A 20,037-nucleotide genomic window follows, 5' to 3' on the forward strand; every position below is an offset into this window, starting at 1 on the left:
TAAACAAAACTAGAACATCAGACCAATTTGCTAAGAACTTTTTCTTTAATCAAGTCCAAAAATTATAAGCTTTATTGCTTTTCTTTCCATAAGCAGGTCAGAATGCTGTCAAATAACAGGTAGTGGCCTACTCTCCAAAACAATACTTAAAAACAAAGTTTTCACTGATTGTTATTTTTTTAGAGAGAGAGAGGAAGGCAAAGGGAAAGAGAGAGAAACATCGACATGAGAGAGAAACATCGATTGGCTGCTTCCTACATGCCCCCTACCACCCGGGAATGTCCCTTAACCAGAAATCAAACCACAACCTCCTGGTGCACGGGACAATACCCAACCCACTGAGCCACAATGGTCAGGGCTCTCTAGTCACAGGAACCCAGACAATTGAAAAAAATTTCCTAATGTGTTTTTCTGCTAATTCTTCTCTTTCAACCTATCCTATGCTGATGGGTTAGTATTTTCAAAGCCCTTGGATATAAACCTCTCCAACCCCTCCCATGAGGTTGTTTAGAGTATACTAAATCACCTGCAGAAGTCAGAAGTGAGCCTGTGTGCGCAATTAAGATCACCCCTTGATTAATTCTCCAGACTTCCAACAGCAGGACTGAAAAATGGAAACCCCAGAAAACTTCACATGTATTTGGCAAGATCTCTCTCCCTTCCATGGACCCCTACAGCCAACTCCATCAAAATCTACCCTGGACCACCAGGTCTTAATTTAGCCTGATCTGTATTTCTGGCCAGGTCAATCACAACAAGAATTTGTATCCTGAAATTTGCAAACATTCCCCATGCTAGATAATTTCTTTTTGGAGTGGTCAAAAATTAGACTTTTAAAAGACAGAATATTAAATTCAGTTCCGCTTATCACATTTCTACAAAATAAAGTTGATTACATCCATGCAAGTTAAATCAGATCTTAAGCTTTTGAACTCATATTATGAACACTTATCACTGAGAGCCCAAACTGACAAGATTTTAATGGGGAGATTTTAATTGAAAGAGCAAAGTGCACTGGGTTTCTAAATCCTTCCACAATGGCAAACTAAGGCCTATGGGCCAAATTCAGCTGGCTGCCTGTCTGTATACATAAAGTTTTATTGGAACAGAGTCATGCCCACTTGTTTATACATTATCTAAAACTGCTTTCATGCTACAGTGGCAGAGTTGAGCAGTTGCCAGAGTCCATATGGCCCACAAAGCCTAAAATATTTACTATCTGGCCCTTTACAGAAAGGGTTTGCCAACGCCTGATAAGCAAACATGCCTACTCGAACACAGAGCACAGAAAGGAAGCACAGCCTGATAGGGTGAAATGTGTGAATTAGAAAAGCATGAAAAGTTCCAAGGAGGATATACATTACAGATGTTAGCAACTGTGCCTGAACAAACTCCTGTGACTCAAGAGAAGGACTCTAAAGTAAGACAAAGTTGTTTCAAATATTTTATGGAATGAGAATCGTGTTTCATGTTTTCTCTGTTGAAAATGTCTAATTAAAGACATCCTAAGCCTCAAACAGATCGTCAAACTGCAGCGTGAAGGCCGGGGAGGGTTGGGGGGCAGGAGGGAGGGGGGTAAGAGATCAACTGAAGGACTTGTATGCATGCATATAAGCATAACCAATGGACATAAGACACTGGGGGGTAGGGGAGGCCAGGGGATTGTCAAGGTTGTTTCAAATATTTTATGGAATGAGAATCGTGTTTCATGTTTTCTCTGTTGAAAATGTCTAATTAAAGACATCCTAAGTTAATGATAGGCATCTAATAGTTCTAAATTCTAAGTATCAGCTAGACTTCAAGTAAACAAACTAATCATCTCTTTATTATTCTAGTAAGTCCAACAATAACTTTTTAAAAATATGTATTTTTTAAAATATGTTTTTATTGATTTCAGAGAGGAAGGGAAATGGAGAGAGAGAGACAGAAACATAAATGTTGAGAGAGAATCATTGATTGGCTGCCTCCTGCAAGCCCCCTACTGGGGATCGAGCCTAAACCAGGCATGCGCCCTAACCAGGAATTGAACCCTGACCTCCTGGTTCATAGGTCAATGCTTAACCACTGAGCCACACCGGCTGGGCTAAAATATATTTTTACTGATTTCAGAAAGAAAGAAAGAAAGAAAGAAAGAAAGAAAGAAAGAAAGAAAGAAAGAAAGAAAGAAAGGAAGGAAGGAAGGAAGGAAGGAAGGAAGGAAGGAAGGAAGGAAGGAAGAAAGAAAGAAAGAAAGAAAGAAAGAAAGAAAGAAAGAAAGAAAGAAAGAAAGGGCGAGCAGTAGGGTAGGCATTCTTATACACATTTTACAGATGAGAAAACGGAGGAAATTAAATAATGTGCCCAACGTCAAATTAACAACTGGCAAAGCTGAGAGTAGAATTCAGGTGTATCTGGCTCACCAGCTTTTATTTGTGGTCAAGGTCACCTCTAATTACCCAACTCTTTCAACAACTATTAATATATGTCAGTATCTGGACAAACCCCCTTTCTTTGAAAGTTTCAAACTAACTGAAAAAGTCAGGATTAGTTGGACTTCAGGGCTAAATAAATAATGTAAATTCCCTCAAATTCTATGAAGTAAGCATATGTGAAAGTTTAGAAAAAGTTACCAGGGATTAATCCCTTAAATCCTTTTTTACATCTATCTCATCTCCTAACATTTCTCCACTTCCCCTCCTCCCAAATCAGATGTTGCTGCCGTATTAGTATTTCCTAGTCTTTACTATTTGCAGATGCTATTATACAGGTCTAAGAGGCCCGTATGCTTCCTATTTTCAAGTGAAGTCAGACTTATCCTTTAAGGCCCAGCCTCCAAATCTCTTCCCTCTGTGAAGTTCTGGGGGAATCACTCTGGCCAACAGAGTGCATCCCTTCCTCCCCATGACACTAAACAACATGGACTCACTAACAGGGAAAGTTACTTCATTGAGTCTCTTTGGTCCTTCTGTTTACATCATGTAGAAAATCTAAGCAAGGTGCCGATCTGTCTTCAACACCTCCCTAACACTTCCTAATCTCTCCTTTTAATTAAAGGCTGGCAGGCCTCAAACTCCCTACCTTCTGCGAACAGCAGCTAGCTAGGTTTTATAACATTGATTTGTTTTTATTATATTTAAGCTGCATTTTATTTAGGGTAAGAAATGTTAGTCTTTCATGCTGGTAGTAACATAAAGCTTCCTTCAAAATATATATTTTTAAATATTTGTATTGATTTTAGAGAGGAAAGGAGAGGGAGAGAAAGATAGAAACATCAATGATTCATAGGTCGATGCTCAACCCTGAGGCACAATGGCCAGGCCAAAATATTTTTAAAGTATGTCCATAAAAGAAGTCATTAAATTAGTAATAGTACAAGTAGTATGCAGATTTGGGAAAAATCATGATGTTACTCAGAGATTAAGCATAGGAAACATTTGTATACACTGATGGCTGCCTCTTGACAGAACTTTTACCTTGAATGAAAGTAACTTTTTTCATTCATTATATAGGCACTTTCCTCATAGTATTTATGTAAAATTCATATTAATGTGATAGGGCAAAAAAGACATGACTGCCACTTTTAAATGACCTACTACAATGTTAGCCCTTGTATTTTATCAATCAAATAAGTTTAATTTGAAAATTTATATTACCTACCACTTTTCAGGGATCTAGCCAATCCATAGAAGAGGTGGGTACCCCTTGCAAATATATTTTATAATCATAAATAATCATGTTTATTTTATTTTTTTATCAAAGGGTGGAAATTTATTGAGAAACAAGCACAGACTCCCACGTGGGAAGGGGGAAAGAGTCCCTAAATAATCATGTTTAATTACAAGGGTTTGTCTGCATTTATTTTCCCTTACAAGACATATCTCAACGAAGGAGCTGTTTCTATACATATATATATATTTTTTTTTTCTTGATTTCAGAGAGGGAGAAAGGGAGAGAGATCGAAACATCAGTGATGAGAGAGAATCATTGATCGGCTTCCTCCTGCATGCCACCTACTGGGAATTGAGCCCGCAACCTGGGCATGTGCCCTTGATTAGAATCGAACCTGGGATCCTCCAGTCTGCAGGCCGACGCTCTATCCATTGAGCCAAGCCAGCTAGAACCAGGAGCTGTTTCTTACTCATTTTACAATGTTTTGTTAAGCCACATGATCTAAAAATTGTCAGGTATTAAAAATGAGTTCATCTCTTACAAAAATATGGACAAGCACAGTAAATGTTATTTAACACATTCCTCTCAACAAATGTTTATTAAACAGCTACTATGTGCTACGTGAGGTCTGCTCTTGAAGGGCCCACATTCTCATGACATTCTAATGATAATTTCTAGTGGTTTCCATGGTCCTGATTTCTATATATACTCTATTTAGAATCCTTTGTCTCTCTTTTCTTTTTCTTTTTTTAAATATATATTTTATTGATTTTTTACAAGGGAGAGGGATAGAGAGTCAGAAACATCGATGAGAGAGAAACATTGATCAGCTGCCTCCTGCACATCTCCCCCCGGGGATGTGCCCGAAACCAAGGTACATGCCCCTGACCGGAATCGAACCCGGGACCAATCAGTCCGCAGGCCGACGCTCTATCCACTGAGCCAAACCGGCCAGGGCTGTCTCTCTTTTCATTGGCCAGTTAAATCCCACTCAGTCATCTGGGCCCAGCTCAAACCGAGGAGCCTTTACTGGCCATTCTCTTAACTCAGATTCTTTCTCATTTGGACTCATCTCTATCATAGCATTTTACACTGTTTGCAACAAAAAGTTATCTCAACAAATCTCCAAGTTCCCTGCAGTAGGGACAGAGTCCTCTTGGTATCCCCATTACTTAGCAGAGGAACTAGCATTTAGCAGGTGCTGAATAAATGTCTGAGTTTATAAATAATAAATGACTGAATGATGAAGAGCAATGCTCCAGTTAGCCATCAACCAAGCTGCTGCTAACTCAGTTCCAAAATGACTAAGAAACAGTAACTGAATTTAAGTGGAAAACATCTACTAACTTTCCAATGAACATATTTAAAATAGTTATTAATGAACCAAAAAATGTTTCCTCACAATAAAGAAAAGCATATCAATGCGGATAAAAAATGGAAACAAGTGATACTTTAGTATCTTTAATTGGTATATTTGAAACACGAGTAAAGCGTTGTAGAAGGAAGAATGGACATAGTAACAACTGTTCTTGGCCCAAATACAGGGAAATGGAAGGCAGACTACTTAGGATGCAAGTCATATAAAGTCAGAGAGTACTCAAATTTCAAACTAATACTACGGACTTCTTGGTATAACACCAAAACTCCAGACCCTAACAAAAGTAAATAAATAAAATCCAAACAGATGTTAATTCTATCCCCAATATACTACTGAATTTCCAGAGTTACTCAGGCTAACCACAAAAATAATAAATCCACGCAAAACAAATAGCTGTGAGGTAAGCCAGGTTTCACTATACAACTCAACCGAGAGAATATCAAAACATCTGGACAGTTAGTATGCATTACTTAACAAATACTAATATATCCTCAATACTGCAATTCAAAAATCTTGAAATTTTAAAAATATTACTTGAAATAATTACTAATGGGATTGAAAATATTAAAGAAGATTAAGTTTGAAAGACACTAACTTAAGTTATGGTATGCCTCTATCCCAGAAGACTACATAATTATTAAGAAGGAGGTAGTGGAATACGGAAAGATGTCTAGCATGTGTCGTTACGTGAAAAAAACAAACCACAGAACATTATGCATGGTAAGATCCCAGAGGCTAAATCACACACCATAAAGCAAAGCTACTTGGGCTCAAATCTCAGTGTTGCTGCTAACTCGGTGTATGACCTTTGACTAGTTACTTCTCCATGTCTCAGTTTCTTCATTTGTAAATGGATATAAAATAGAACCTATTTCATAGGGTATAGTCATAGAGTTGTGAGGGTTTAATGGGTTAACATAGTGGTCGGCAAACTGCGGCTCGCGAGCCACATGCGGCTCTTTGGCCTCTTGAGTGTGGCTCTTCCACAAAATACCACGGCGGGCGCGCATGTACAGTGCGATTGAAACTTCGTGGCCCATGCGCAGAAGTCGGTATTTTGTGGAAGAGCCACACTCAAGGGGCCAAAGAGCCGCGTGTGGCTCGCGAGCCGCAGTTTGCCAACCACTGGGTTAACATATGTAAAGCACTTAAAATCAGAAGCATTAAGTATAATTTTGGGGGATGAAAGAAAAACCCAAAGCATATAGTATTTATGGGGAAGAAAACTTTCATTTTTGCATTGTCTTTAGTTATTTTTTAAACAGAGAACACTTATTACTTTAGTAATTTAAAAAAATATGTAAGAACTTGGTACTAAGCTCTTCCTCACTGAAAGATCTGCTAGTGCAATTACTTAAACACTCAGGACTGACTATACAAATGCTTTGAAAATAATATATATATAATATTTTTAATATATTTTTATTGATTTCAGAGAGGAAGGGAGAGGGAGAGAGATAGAAACATCAATGATGAAAGAGAATCACTGATCTGCTGCCTCCTGCATGCCCCCCACTGGGGATCAATCAAGCCCACAACCTAGGCATGTGCCCTTGACTGGAGTCGAACCCGGGACCCTTTAGTCTGCAGGCTGATGCTCTATCCACTGAGCCAAACCAGCTAGGGCTGAAAATAATATATTTAAGATGTGAAAATTTTCAAATGCAGCCAAAATTTCTAGACATAGTTCAACAATAACAAGCTACACATGAATAAGCAAAACTGCAAAGGCATTAAAATGATATCCCTTTATTTCCCAGAGGTAATAAATGATACAAAAATATCTGCCCAGCTCTGGACAGTGTTGTTCAGTGGTTAGAGCGTCAGCCCGTGCATCAAAGGTTCGATTCCCGGTCAAGGACACATACCTGGGCTGCAGGTTCGTTCTCTGGCCACAATCAAGGGAGGCAACCAATGTTGTGAGATCAATGTATCTCACATCTATGTTTCTCTCTCTTCTCTCTCTCTCTCTCTCTCTCTTTCTCTCTCCCTTCCTCCCTCCCTCCTATTCTATCTAAAAAGCAATGGAAAAATATACTTAGGTGAGGATTAACAAACAAACAAAACCAAAAAAAATCTGCCCAATCCAGAAATGAGTGCGTATCAGGAAGTTTCACATTTAGATACAGTAAATGTCCATTATTTTTATTAGTCTAAAATTAAATACCACCAATCTAATTTCCTCCTCATCAATAATCTCTAGTGACAACTCATTAAGACATATATACCAGTAAATGTGTAGGTCAAGATATATCAAATAACTAAAGGAAAATCTAAAACCCTTAGAACCCTCTGCAAACTTCTGAGAGGAAGCGTCACCACTCACATGCTTTGAGGAAGCTTTGGCTACACTTTTGCTGAGCTGTAATACTGGTAAAGCCTGTTTCAAAACCCAAGAGTCCACCCTCAAAATTAAGAGAAGCATGTAAACAGCAGGCTGTCAGGTCCATTTCATCACATTTCCAAGAAAGGTGGTTCATAAAATTTTAAATATTTATTATCAAATTTCTTTCTTTCTTTTTTTGTTAATCCTTACTCAAGGATATTTATTCCATTGATTTTTTTTAAGAAAGAGAATGGAAGGGAGGGGGAGAGACAGAGAGAGAGAGAAACATCGATGTGAGAGAGACACGTCAACTGGTTGCCTTCTGCACAAGCCCCAACCTTGCTGGGAATGGAGCCTGCAACATAGGTGTGTACCCTTGACTAGAATCAAACCCAAGATCCCTCAGTCCCCAGGCCGATGCTCTAACCACTGAGAAAACTGGCTAGGGCTATTATCAAATTTCAAACAAGATTACTACCAATGACTGTGTTAACCTAAAAGGAACTTTCTGGAACACACACAAAAATTACCTGGTTAGTTAAAATTTTTTTATTTTATAGAGAGGAAGGGAATGAGAGAGAGAGAGAGAAACATTGATGTGAGAAACATCAATTGGTTGCCTCCCGCACATGCCCTGATTGGGGATCAAGCCTGCAACCTGGGCTTGTGCCCTGACCGGGAGGTTTCAAAAAGAAATAAACCTCCATAGAATTATGGAATATGCAATTTTAAATAACTTATATAATATCTAGAAAAAGAAAAATAACTTGGTGTTACCTATTATCATCATTACTATTATTATGATGTTTTGAAATGATGGAACAGAAACTTACTCAGAGAGAGGCTTAATAAGTCACTTTCCATCAGAACCCAAGTTAGCCCATCACAAACTTGAATAGTTAGATATTAAAAGGCATTTTGTTTTAAAGGAATCAAAGATTCCTTGGGTTCCCCCTAGCTGATCTGGCTCAATGGATACAACATCAGCGGGTTCAATTCTGGTCAAGGGCACATACCTAGGTTACAGGCTCTATCCCTGGTCCTGGTCGGGGCATGTGCAGGAGGCAACCAATTGATGTGTCTCTCACATCGATGTTTCTCTCTCTCTCTCTCTCTCTTTCTCTCTCTCTCTCTCTCTCTCTTTCTCTCTCCCTCTCCCATCCACTCTCTCTAAAAAGCAATGGGAAAATATCCTTGGGTGATATTTAACAACAACAACAACAAAAAAGATTCCTTGGGTTCTAAAGGAGGTGGTAAAAATGAAATAAATTTTCAAAAAGAATTCATCTATTCTTTCCTAAGTTTTTCTGATACAGAAATCAGTATTTATAAACATTTTGCAAGCCTTTAAGTGCTATGACTTTTAGACCTGATTTTTTTTGTGAAGTAGTCAGGATTTATAAATAATGGAAGTAAACTCAAGAGATGGGTCACACAGTCCTTTATTAGAAAGTGAAAGCACAGTTCAAAGTGGGTTGAAAATAAGATTAATTTAGCTTCCGTTCTAAAAACTTTCAAAATACATGTATTTGCATAAAATTAAGATTGCTTGGGAAGATAATTTTACTCTGATCCTAAAAAAAGGCTAATATCCCTTGACTAATTTTTTTGTCTCTAATAGAAAAAGAACAATTTAATCCTTTTTAAAGACTCACAGAAAACATACTGAAAACAAATTAATAAGGAAAAAGAACTGAACATGTTTGACAACATGCCTTCCACTAGTCTGCAGCGTGGGTGTACCAGCATTGCCTGGGAGCAAGACCAAGCAGGCACCTGCAGGACAGTCATCTTAGATTAATGAGCAGACATCTTGCCTGTTTTCACGGTACAACAGTATGCTTGAAGCCTTACATGTAAAAAATGGCTTACAAAAAAGGTATACACGTTGAAATTTCATATTCAAACTTCAAAAAAAGAAGACATTAGAGAGACCCCTAAAAAAAAACGTAATTTTTTAAAAACATTTGCTCAACCATTCATTCATATATATTAAATAAGAGAACTTGAAGTATCAACAGATATTCACCACTTCCTTTGACCACTGCATTGCAGAGTTCAACACACGGTTTCAGCTTAGGAACAATGAAAAACTGCCCTTCTGAAAATGTTTTTACAAAGTCTGAATACATAGTAAAATATTCTGAAAAATCAGAGGTATGCATAAAGAAGGAAATTTTAATTACCTATAATTTTAAAAAACAGAAATCAAACAGTTTTGTACCTAAAGCTTCTTCTAAAATGTATACATGATACAGAAATTAGTGGTTTCCAGTTCTTTTACAAATGAAAACATTTTTATTAGGATTACTTAAAGAGCTAAACCACAAATAATTCTATGCAGACACAAGCTAGGCAGTTCAAATGTAAAAAAATACTGAAATCCTTCTTGCCTAAGAAAACATTAACTCTAGGGAAGAAAACAGAAAGTTGAAAGGGGAGGGGAAAAAAATTTCACCATTTGAGAAAATTTTTTTCAAGTACTGGTCTTTCCAAAACAAGTAAGAAAGATTCCACCTATATCAAGCTTTTACCAAAATAATAATAATAATAATAATAATAATATTTAAAAATCATACTTTATCTTAGAGAATCCTAGTATAATGTAACCGACTCTTCCCAATACACTCACTCCTAAAAAAATTTAAATATCAAATGAAATGTCTTACCATTTCCACTTTCCCTCTTAAATTTTCTACAAATATTAGGGGTAATTTTTCCAAATAAAACTAATTTAAATTGAAGCACATTTAAAGAGTGATAAATGTTGTATTGTGAACTGAAACAAGAATGAAGTTAATATATATTGCTGCAATTTCCAGGACGACATTATCGGCTGCATCACCCTTGTAAGGTGGTAAGCCGTATGCCATCACTGGAAAGCAGCTCACAAACTCAGTGGCGCCAACTGAGCGAAGTGGGAAGTGGTGGCACTGTGATAGTGGCCAAGAAGGCACCAGAAGAGTAGGGTTTGTTTTAAAGTCAGGGATGTGGTACCAAAGTGGAACAGAGTGAAAGGAGTTTGAGAGCTGGAACGCCAAAAGATGACTAGCAATTATTGAGTGAAAGCCATGTTGTTGATGTTTTCCACATATTATTATTAGATTTAATCCTATGTGATAAGTATTTATCACCTCCATTTTACAGATGAGAAGCCAGGTTTAGAAAAGTCACATAACTTACTGCCTAAACTAGATTTGTTTGCTCTCTGGTTCTTCTCCAGTATATTGACTTCAGATTCTGTGTGAGCAATTTCACTGTGTGTGTGGGGGCGGGGGGGGAGACACGTAGAAGGGAGGAAGGGCGTGGAAGGGAGGAAGAGAGGGAAAGAGTAAGAAAGACTTGGATGATCTCCTATTTAACCTACAAAACTGACCTTGTCTTTCTTTGTTCAAGTATTCCCTTCACCTGGGGCCCTTCTCCAATATCCCCCCCATCTATGATTTAAGGTCCAGTTCGAATGCCCTCTGCTATACACATCCATTCCCTGATCTCCCATTCCCCTATTATTAGAAGTACCTCCAATTTAAGTTTTCTTGAACCTTTAGCATGTCTACTAACAACTCATGACTTTGAGAATGTTTTAAAATCATCACTCCACAGATTACTTATTGATTACAAAAGAAAAAGGAGTCCCTTTACAATATAAATCTAGTAGACATTATACAAATTTACATCAATAATGAAACTGACATCTCATGCCTCTATGTGATACATTAAAAGAGACCTAAAATCACCTATGTAGCATTCCAGCCCCAAATGTTTAACACGGATCTGATCACGAAGATCAGCCGAATCAAATTGAGGGGGATCTTACAAAAAAAACTGGTCTGGATGCTTAATATCATGAGAGACCCAAAAGAAGCTGAAAAAATATTTTATATACAAGCAGGCAACTAAATACAAGATCCTTAATTGAATCTTGGGTCAAAAACAAAAACTGGCCTGGCCAGTGTGGCTCAGTGGTTGAGCACTGACTTATGAACCAGGAGGTCACAGTTCAATTCCCAGGTCAGGGCACATGCTTGGGTTGCAGGCTTGATCCCCAGTGTGGGGCGTGCAGGAGGCAGGTGGTCAATGATTCTCTCTCATCTTTGATGTTTCCCCAAAACAAAGCCATGGCCTGTATGGCTCAGTTGGTTGGGCATCGTCCTGTGCACCGAAAGTTTGCTGGTTCCATTCCAGTCAGGAACATGCCCAGGTATGTGGGCTCCCTGCCTCCGTGTGCAGGAGGCAGCAATCAATGTTCTGCTCTCACCTGGATGTTTCTCTTTCTCTCTCCCTTCCTCTCTCTAAAAATCTATTTTTAAATCAATTAATTGTTTTAATTAATTAATTATATTAAATAATACAGATATAAAATTTAAAAGTTCAAATTCAATCCAGCATACCTACGTAATACTATTTACAAAATTTTAAAAATGGGTTTGTTTTAGCCCGGCTGGCATGGCTCAGTGGTTGAGTGTCAACCTATGAAGCAGGATGTCATGGTTCAATTCCAGGTCCAGGAACTGCTGGGTTGCGGGTTTCGAGCTCCATCCTCAGGAGCGGGTGTACAGGAGGCAGCGATCAATGATTCTCTCTCATCATTGATGTTTCAATCTCTCTCTCTCCCACTCCCTTCCTCTCTGGCATGAAATTATATATACATATGTATGTAAAATGGAGGTGTTTTATTCCTAGAAATAAAAAACCTAGCATTATAAATTAACTTATTCATTTACTGACTCAGCAAATATTTCATGAGTACTTATTATGTACCAGCCACTATTCCAGCTCAGTGGTGAAGACAAAGTTCCTATTCTCACAGAGCTAACAGTTGAACGGGGAGACAAAGACTAAAATACTAACTAAATATACAAATTATATGTTACCAGATAGACAGATGCTATAAATAAAATATAGGGACAGGAGACAAAGAATGACAAGAGGACAGTGTAAGGACACAGAAAGTACCAGGCAAAACCTCTCCAAGGCAGTGATTTATAATAAGGCGTGTTCAACATAAACTATTTCAGAACCAACATTTGCTTCATCAAATACTCTTCCTCACCTTTCCATTCTCCTCCCCCTTGATTTTTTCCACAAAAAGTTTGCTGCAGTGGTTTTCCATCACTGCTACTACTTTGGGGGGTGAAGAAAGGTCTCACACCAGATGTTGACAGGTGCTTTACAAACAGGTGCACATTTCCAGTCACACATATTGTGGAAAAAAAAATGTTCAGTGATTTGTCAGTGAGAAGACTGATGCCAAAATGAAGAACTGCAAAAATTTTACATGGAATTTCAAAATAAATGATTTTCCAACTCTCCAATTCTATAATCTGCACGTTTACTTTCTATCACATATGAAAAGAAGGTAATAGCAATAGGAAAATATATTTGAAGAGAGATCCTGAGGCTTTTCACTTCAGGACAATTCTTTAAAAGCCACACTACTCATATGATTTAAAGAAAAGTAGCACACACTGAAACTTCCTATCACAGGCTTACACAAGAGCTTGGAGGGTTTCGTCGCTTGGAATAGGAGGTGCAATAATACGAACATTTCAAAGCCAAAGCATTCAATACCCTTTCTTCTTCATATTATTCTGCTGACTCCCCAGTACCCTGAATGAAATATCTGTGGTCTATTCTATTCTTTCAAACTATTACTCTGGTCTCAGCCAACCAAGTCTTTTCTTTTACTTCCCTCATTACAAAATTCCCTCTTTCACCTACATTTATCATCCTGTCTGCTTGTCTTCTTTCTCATTCAATGATTCAAATATTCTTCCAGGCAGATTTATATATCCCAAAAAATGTATTCCTATTTCAGGAATACATGTAAAGCCTGATATAGTAATATATGTGCAATTTTATCACCACATAAAGTAACAAGATCTAACAGTGAGTCTAGCAATACCATAAATTTGAAGAAATTATCAGCATAAGTGATATTTTGAGATATCTGCAACATTTGTAAGCATTATACAATAATATCCATCATTTTTATTGTGACAAAGTCGCAGACATTGTTAATTCTACTGTGGTTTGTCACCTACATTCATAATTGAAGGAAATAATAAATTACAGTTATCCTCATTCTAGTTCAAAGACACCCCCCCCAACACCCCCACCCCCGTCAGTTCTATTCACCAGCCAACCAGTGAATCTCAGGTTAAAAACCCTTTCTAGTTCAAATCTTTGCTCCAACTGCTTTTTGTCACCCATTTTAAACTAAAAACACTGAAATCTCCTTTGACCTAGCTCTCATCTGAACAAATCACCCTACTTCCCTGTTTTTAGGCAGATTTATTCACAGAGCCCTGTTCATTTCTACGGTTTGCCTCGCCAGCACCCGTTTGAATGTTGCCAGTCAGTTAAAGGTGAGAGTGAAGGAAAAGGAGGTGGAAGCAACCGACAGCCCCTCACTCCCTTCCCTCCAACAGCAAATGGAAAGATACCTCGGACGGTGTGTGTTTTTGGCAAGTGGGCTGCCCGCCAGATGGGCGAGTCCCGCTTGTCAAGAGTCCCCGGAGCACGACGTCTTCCCCGGCGGCACTCAGAAGACATTCCATCTCACTCTCGCCTCCTCGACTCGGCCCCCTACCTGCTCCGCCTCGCATCCCCTCCCCCACGCGACCCTCCCCTCCCCTCCCCGCCCCAGGCCGCCCCGGCCCCGGCCCGCCGCAGCACCTCTCCCCTCGGCCTCACAGTGACTCTCCCCGCCCCCACTTCCCTTGACACTGGAGGGAAGGGCCCCGGGGTCAGCTGAACCCCTCGGCCCGGCCGTCAGGCGCAGGCTGCGGCCCAAGGCCGGGGCAGCCCGGTCACTAGACAGGGAGTCGTGCACTCGGCGCGGGTTCACTGAGGACGGGCACTCACCAAGAGGATCATGCGAAGAAAGGAACCGAGGTGTCCGCCCGATCGCCGCCCGGCCTCGGAGCAGTCGCCCTCTCTACGAACTGCCACCGCCGCCGCCGTCGCCGCCACTCGCTAGCTGGCTTCCCTGCGTCCTGCGGTGGCGCTGCCGCCAGGCCATCGCGCGTGCGCGGCGCCGCGGGGCCCCCTGGGACTGGTAGTTCCCGCGGGCGGCCAGCGGCGCCCCTTCCGCTCTAGCCTGCCCAGTCGGCTACGGGCTCGAGTGGTCCCGGACGACCGCGGTGCCGCCGAGCGCCTTCCGGGAAATGGTTCTTCACCCAGCCCGGGCTCTCGCTTCCGCTTACGGTACTGCTGAGAAATCCGCAAGTATTAGCGTAAAGTGAAATCATTCAGAGCGCAGCCGTCACTTGCCCGGGACACAGCATTCCAAACACAAACTCCCGCCCCCGTTAGTAGTATCTGGACTTTTAAACCTGATTTCCCACTCCTCCTTTTATCAAATTTTACTTATTGTAGACTTGACCATACAGTTAATTGACAATTTATCTATTCAGTAATGTTTTTATTTACAAAAACAATTCAGATATTCAACTGAACAGTCATAGAAACCTCAGAGTTGGAAGACACCTTAAAGGTCATTGGTCCAACTCCCGCCGGGACAGGAATTCTCTCTCTTCCACATTCCAGCCAGACGGCCATCCAACTTCGATTTCCACAGTTCAAATGTCAGGGAGTTCACTACCTTTAAGTAAGGCGGCCCGCCCGCCCCCTTGTCGGACAGCTCTGATGTTAGAACGTTCTGCCACCTGCTGAACTGAAATCATCAGCTTCCCTTGTCCTGCCTCCCGCTGCTAGTAGTTATGCTGCTTGGAGCCATATAGAATGTTTCCCACTTGACAGCCTTTCAAAAAGTTGAAAGCAATGATTATATCACCCAACACTCTGAGTCTCCAGGCAAAAAAGAAAGTAATCATCATTTTTCTATTTCAAATGTGAATAAGCTCCCAGACTATTTTCCATTTAGTCATTCTCCTTGATGTATTACCTTTAAAACCTGTCAAAATTTGCTTCATATTTATTGCCTCATTTTCTTAACCACAATAGCTGGTCAGGTATTATTGCTCTCTTATTGCCATTAATCTGATTCAAGAATTCAATCTGATCAAAGAGTATTTACCAGCTATTATAAAGCATTGCTCAAAGCACCAGGGGTATGAAAAAAGCAACAGGACACAGTTTGCACTCCAGGGCCAAAGGATAGCCCACGCAGATTACGGATAGTAGTCGTAAACTAAGGTAAAAAGTGCTGAGATTCCAGCAAAGGCTTCATTAACTTGAGGGGCCATGATCCTAGAAGGAAGTGACACTGGATGGTGGGATTTCAAGAAGGAAAAGGGCATGTGAGGATTTCGAAGAAAGAACCCAGCCTAAGCAAAATGCACAAATGAACATGTTCACAGTTTGCTCTCAATACTGAATATTTTAGATGGGCTGGAGCACACAGGCCAGGGAGGAGAAGAAAGGACCCCAAAAGTTGCAAAAACTTTCTGGGTTCCTGAAGAATCTGCACTGCGAGTGGTAAGTAAAAAGAGCACTGGGATGGTCAATTAATTGTTCTGAGCCCTATGCTGTCATCTACAAATGAAGAACTTGAACTAGAACAGTTTTCAGTTGTTTTTTGGGGGGGATTTTTTGCATCCAGAACACCTAAGTAATATAGGCCCAGATATCAAACAATGGATCACTACAACAGTAATTCTTAGGGGATATGAGTATGTATTATTATTCCCAACACATTTTCCACATGAGAAAAAGAACTCAAGGTTAAAAGAGGCTCAAAATCAATAAATAATATTCAGAGGATAGAGAATCCCATCTTTAAAAAAATTATTTCTAAAAACATTATTTCTGGCAATAACTTTTTAAAATGTTTAATATGGTTTTTTTTAATTGATGTCAGAGAGAGGGAGAGGGAGAGATAGAAACATCAATGTTGAGAATCATTGATTGGCTACCTCCTGCACACCCCCTACTGGGGATTGAGCCTGAAACCCAGGTATGTGCCCTGACTGGGAATCAGACCAGCAACCCTTCCATGCATGGGACAGTGTTCCACCAACTGAGCCTTACAGGCAAAGGCTATATGTTATTTTTTAATGGGAGTTTTCTAAAGCTCTAGAGTCTGTAAAAAAAAATCCAGAAAGACATATGTGGAAGCTGTCTTATACACAGCAGAAACTATTCCCTCATAAAATATTTTTTTGCACTTTGGAATAATCCAATTGAAAAGTAAAGGACAAGACTCCAGTTATACATTTGAGTCTTCTGGGCCCTTGGTTGTCCTGTACTGGCCCCAACTGGCCGGCTCAGAAATAGTAGTTAGTACTCAGAGGTCAATTTACTATACAGCTGATGGAGCTTATAATTTAGGGCCCCTCACTTGTTTGGGGACCCTTTCAAGGTCAGAGAACTGTATTCATGTAATCATACAGTTTTATAACATTTGCCAATGAATTTTAATTTTTGGCTATGTTGAGGACAACTTGAGAATACTAAAAATGAAAATGAGGAAAGTGATTCCTGTAGAACAGGGTCATAAATTATGCAACTCACACTTCAGCCTAATGAAATCTATTATAAACCTTATTTTTCTACCAGTACCAGTGATGTCCAGATTGATAGGAGCTGTCACCATATAACTTTGGTGCATTACCTGTATTTTAATTTAACCCATGACTAATTATAATGTTTAATGAATTGTATCTTACATATTTTTCACTGGCAATGTTTTTTGTTGTTGTTCTTTTGTATTAATTTTATAGTTCTTAAAGTTTTTCAAACTTGGTAAATTCCTGATAAAAAGATTTTTTTTAATAACAAGAAAATGTAGACCAAAAAGTAACATACAGTTTACTCTTTGAAAAACATAGATATTATGGAAGGAGACTTGATTTAGGGTGGTAAACACAATATGCAGATAATGTGCTGAAGAATTGTATACCTGAAACCTGTATAATTTTATTAACTGTCATCCCAATAAAGTCAATAAAAAAGAGAAAAACATAGATATCAACAATTTTAATGGCTATATGTTTCATCATACTGATATATCATGATTATAATTTTAAGACGGAAATTATTTATTTATTAAATGGTAGATTGGGCATCGCTTTTTTAAAAAATATTTTTTTATTGATTTCAGAGAGGAACGGAAAGGGAGAGATAGAAACATGGATGAGAGCCCTAACCGGTCTGGCTCAGTGGATAGAGCGTCAGCCTGTGGACTCTAGGGTCCCAGGTTCGATTCCAGTCAAGGGCATGTACCTTGGTTGCGGGCACATCCCCAGTAGGGGGTGTGCAGGAGGCAGCTGATAGATGTTTCTAACTCTCTATCCCTCTCCCTTCCTCTCTGTAAACTGTAAAAAAATCAATAAAATATATTTTTTTTAAAAAAGAGCCAGAGACCAAAATCATAGTAAATATTAAAAAAAAAAATGGATGAGAGAGAATCATTGATCTGCTGCCTCCTGCACGCCCCCTACTGGGTATCGAGCCTGCAACCCTGGCATGTGCCCGTGATTGGAATCGAACCCAGGACCCTTCAGTCTGCAGGCCAACACTGTATCCACTGAGCCAAACCAGCTAAGGCAAAATTGTTTATTTCTGATGTTTTTAAATGCTAAATTCATGAAATCTTTTAAAATTGATTTTCAGAGAGAGGGAGAGAGAGAGAGACATCGATGTGAGAAACACACACTCACATTGTATATGAATTAAACATCTCTAGAAAGCTACACAAGAAAGTGTTGACAGTGGTTACCTTTGCCAGTGTACAAGAACAGGGCTAGGGAATGGGTGGCAGGCAGATTTATTTTCATTGCATATTGTACCCTTTGAATTTTATACCATGTACATATATGTCCTATTTTTAAAATGTAGAGATTTAAGATATATATACACATCAAGTATTATTACTCAAATTCCATATAGTTCTTTATACTTATTTTACTTCAAAGGAAATTTATGTATAAAGTTAAATTGCTTTACAATTAATCAAATACCTTAAACATAACAACAACCTTGTGAGGATGCAGAATTATATCCATTGTGCAGATTAGTAAATAGCATAAGAGAGATTAAGTGACTTGCCCTAAATTACAGCTAGTTAAGTGACAGAACTGGAGCTCATAGTTTTATGCTTCCAAACTCTATGGTCTTTCCTCTCTATCACACTTTCTAACACAGCATGTCCTCTTCCACCCTGCCACCACCCCAACCCCCCGTAAAAAAAATATATATGTATATATCTATATATATATAAAAAGCCAGCGACCAGAATGCCAGAACAACCAGAATGACCAGTCGCTATGACACCCACTGTAGCCGGCCAACCGCCTGATCAGGGGTGGGGCCAGCCAGCTAACTGCCCGTAGCCCCTCCCCCTGGCCAGTCCAGCCCTAATCTACCCCCCATGGGGCGGGCCGGCTGGACCCCACCCGTGCACGAATTTGTGCACCGGGCCCCTAGTATGTGTATATGAAGAACAAAAAATGCAGTTTACTTTTTATTTGTGTGTGTGTATGGGAAGGGAGGTGAAGGTTATATATTAATTAAAAATTATCTTTTAAAAAGTGAAGACAAAGAAGAAAACTTATTGCATAGCATATTACACTTTCAGAAGAAAAAAAAATGACATGATTTTTTTCCTAGTACTGCTCCCAGGTCAGGTGTAGGGAGATACTTTTGTTTTACTTCAGTGTTGTTTAATGAAGGTTGAGAAATTATTCCCAGTCCTTTAATAAAAGACATTTATGTGGCCAATTAAGAGAGTACTTATTAGATGCAGCAGCATTTCCAAAAATCTTTGTCAAATTCAACTTATCACCAAAGTTATTATTTCTCATTGAAAGAAATCTTCAAAATTGGCTAAGAGGCGGAGTTTTTAAATTTTTAAAAATTACTTTCAATATTATTTTGTATTAGTTTCAGGTGTACAGTTAGATAATCATATACTTTACAAAGTGTTCCCCCCCAGTATTTCCAGCAAGGAGGTGGTGTTTGTGAGGAGCTTCTGAAATTTCTCATTGTACATTTACATGATTGTACGTTACCACTATTCTACAACTTTCCAAGTACTTTTTCATTTGATCCTTGCAACAAGCCACTAAGACAGGCAGGACAGAAATCCCTGACATTCAATCGGTGAAGAAACTGAGGCTCTGGGAGGTTGTTTTTTCCCCACGTTCATGTGCCCTACCTCTTAAGTTGAATATTCTCTCCAAAAAAAAGCATGTGAAAACTTCTCAATTATCAGGGTCTAAACATTCAACTTGTCAATTATTTAGGACTTTTCCTTTACCTCTCTGCCTTTATTCCCTTTCAGAAAGGAAGATTTAGAAGCGAAATGACATCCAACCCTAATCAGTCCTAACTGCTTAGCTTTCTGAGATCAGATGGGAAATGGAAATTTATTTTCTTACCTACGGGAACACAAGTGAAGCAACGTGGTTTAAATTACTGGATAAACTTTACATTTGTCTATGACCCCTTATTAAAATGTTTGCAAACTATATAACTGCTCTATATCCTAAAACAAAATCTTATAAACCCAAAGTTTAGGATGACAACCTAGACTACAGAAATTAAAAATCAAACTGTCAGTCTCAAATTCTGGCTCCATATCTTCTCAGCTGTGTGGTCTTCTGGGAAAATGTCTTTACCTCTTGAAGCTTCAGATTCCTTAGCTCTAAAGTAAGGGTTAAAAATGCTTTCATAAGGATTAAAACAGAAAATATACATAAAGCAATTAGCTTAGTGTCTA

The 20,037-nt window shown here is 39.1% G+C and overlaps 1 protein-coding gene and 1 long non-coding RNA gene across 19 annotated transcripts in view; one reads left to right on the top strand and one right to left on the bottom strand.

The window, feature by feature from the left end:
* Nucleotides 1–14,352, bottom strand: part of GAPVD1 (GTPase activating protein and VPS9 domains 1) — a 53,760-nt gene extending 39,408 nt beyond the window's left edge. For 5 of the 18 annotated variants that reach the window (XM_023760077.1, XM_023760079.1, XM_023760081.1 and 2 more), the window contains exon 1: nt 14,220–14,345. The gene's annotated coding sequence lies outside the window, so the exon portion shown is untranslated. Of the gene's footprint in view, nt 1–9,936; nt 9,956–13,798; nt 13,937–14,219 lie in introns of those variants that run through there. The other 13 variants (XR_002831079.1, XR_002831078.1, XM_023760084.1 and 10 more) reach the window with 8 other exon arrangements.
* An 83-nt stretch (nt 14,353–14,435) lies between these two features.
* LOC111827483 lies at nt 14,436–20,037 on the top strand. Its single transcript, XR_002831083.1, has 3 exons — nt 14,436–14,561; nt 15,703–15,794; nt 19,600–20,037. It is a non-coding gene; the product is annotated as an uncharacterized LOC111827483 (long non-coding RNA).

The sequence above is a fragment of the Myotis lucifugus genome, unplaced genomic scaffold, assembly GCF_000147115.1.
Source record: "Myotis lucifugus unplaced genomic scaffold, Myoluc2.0 scaffold_173, whole genome shotgun sequence".
Classification (NCBI taxonomy): domain Eukaryota; kingdom Metazoa; phylum Chordata; class Mammalia; order Chiroptera; family Vespertilionidae; genus Myotis; species Myotis lucifugus.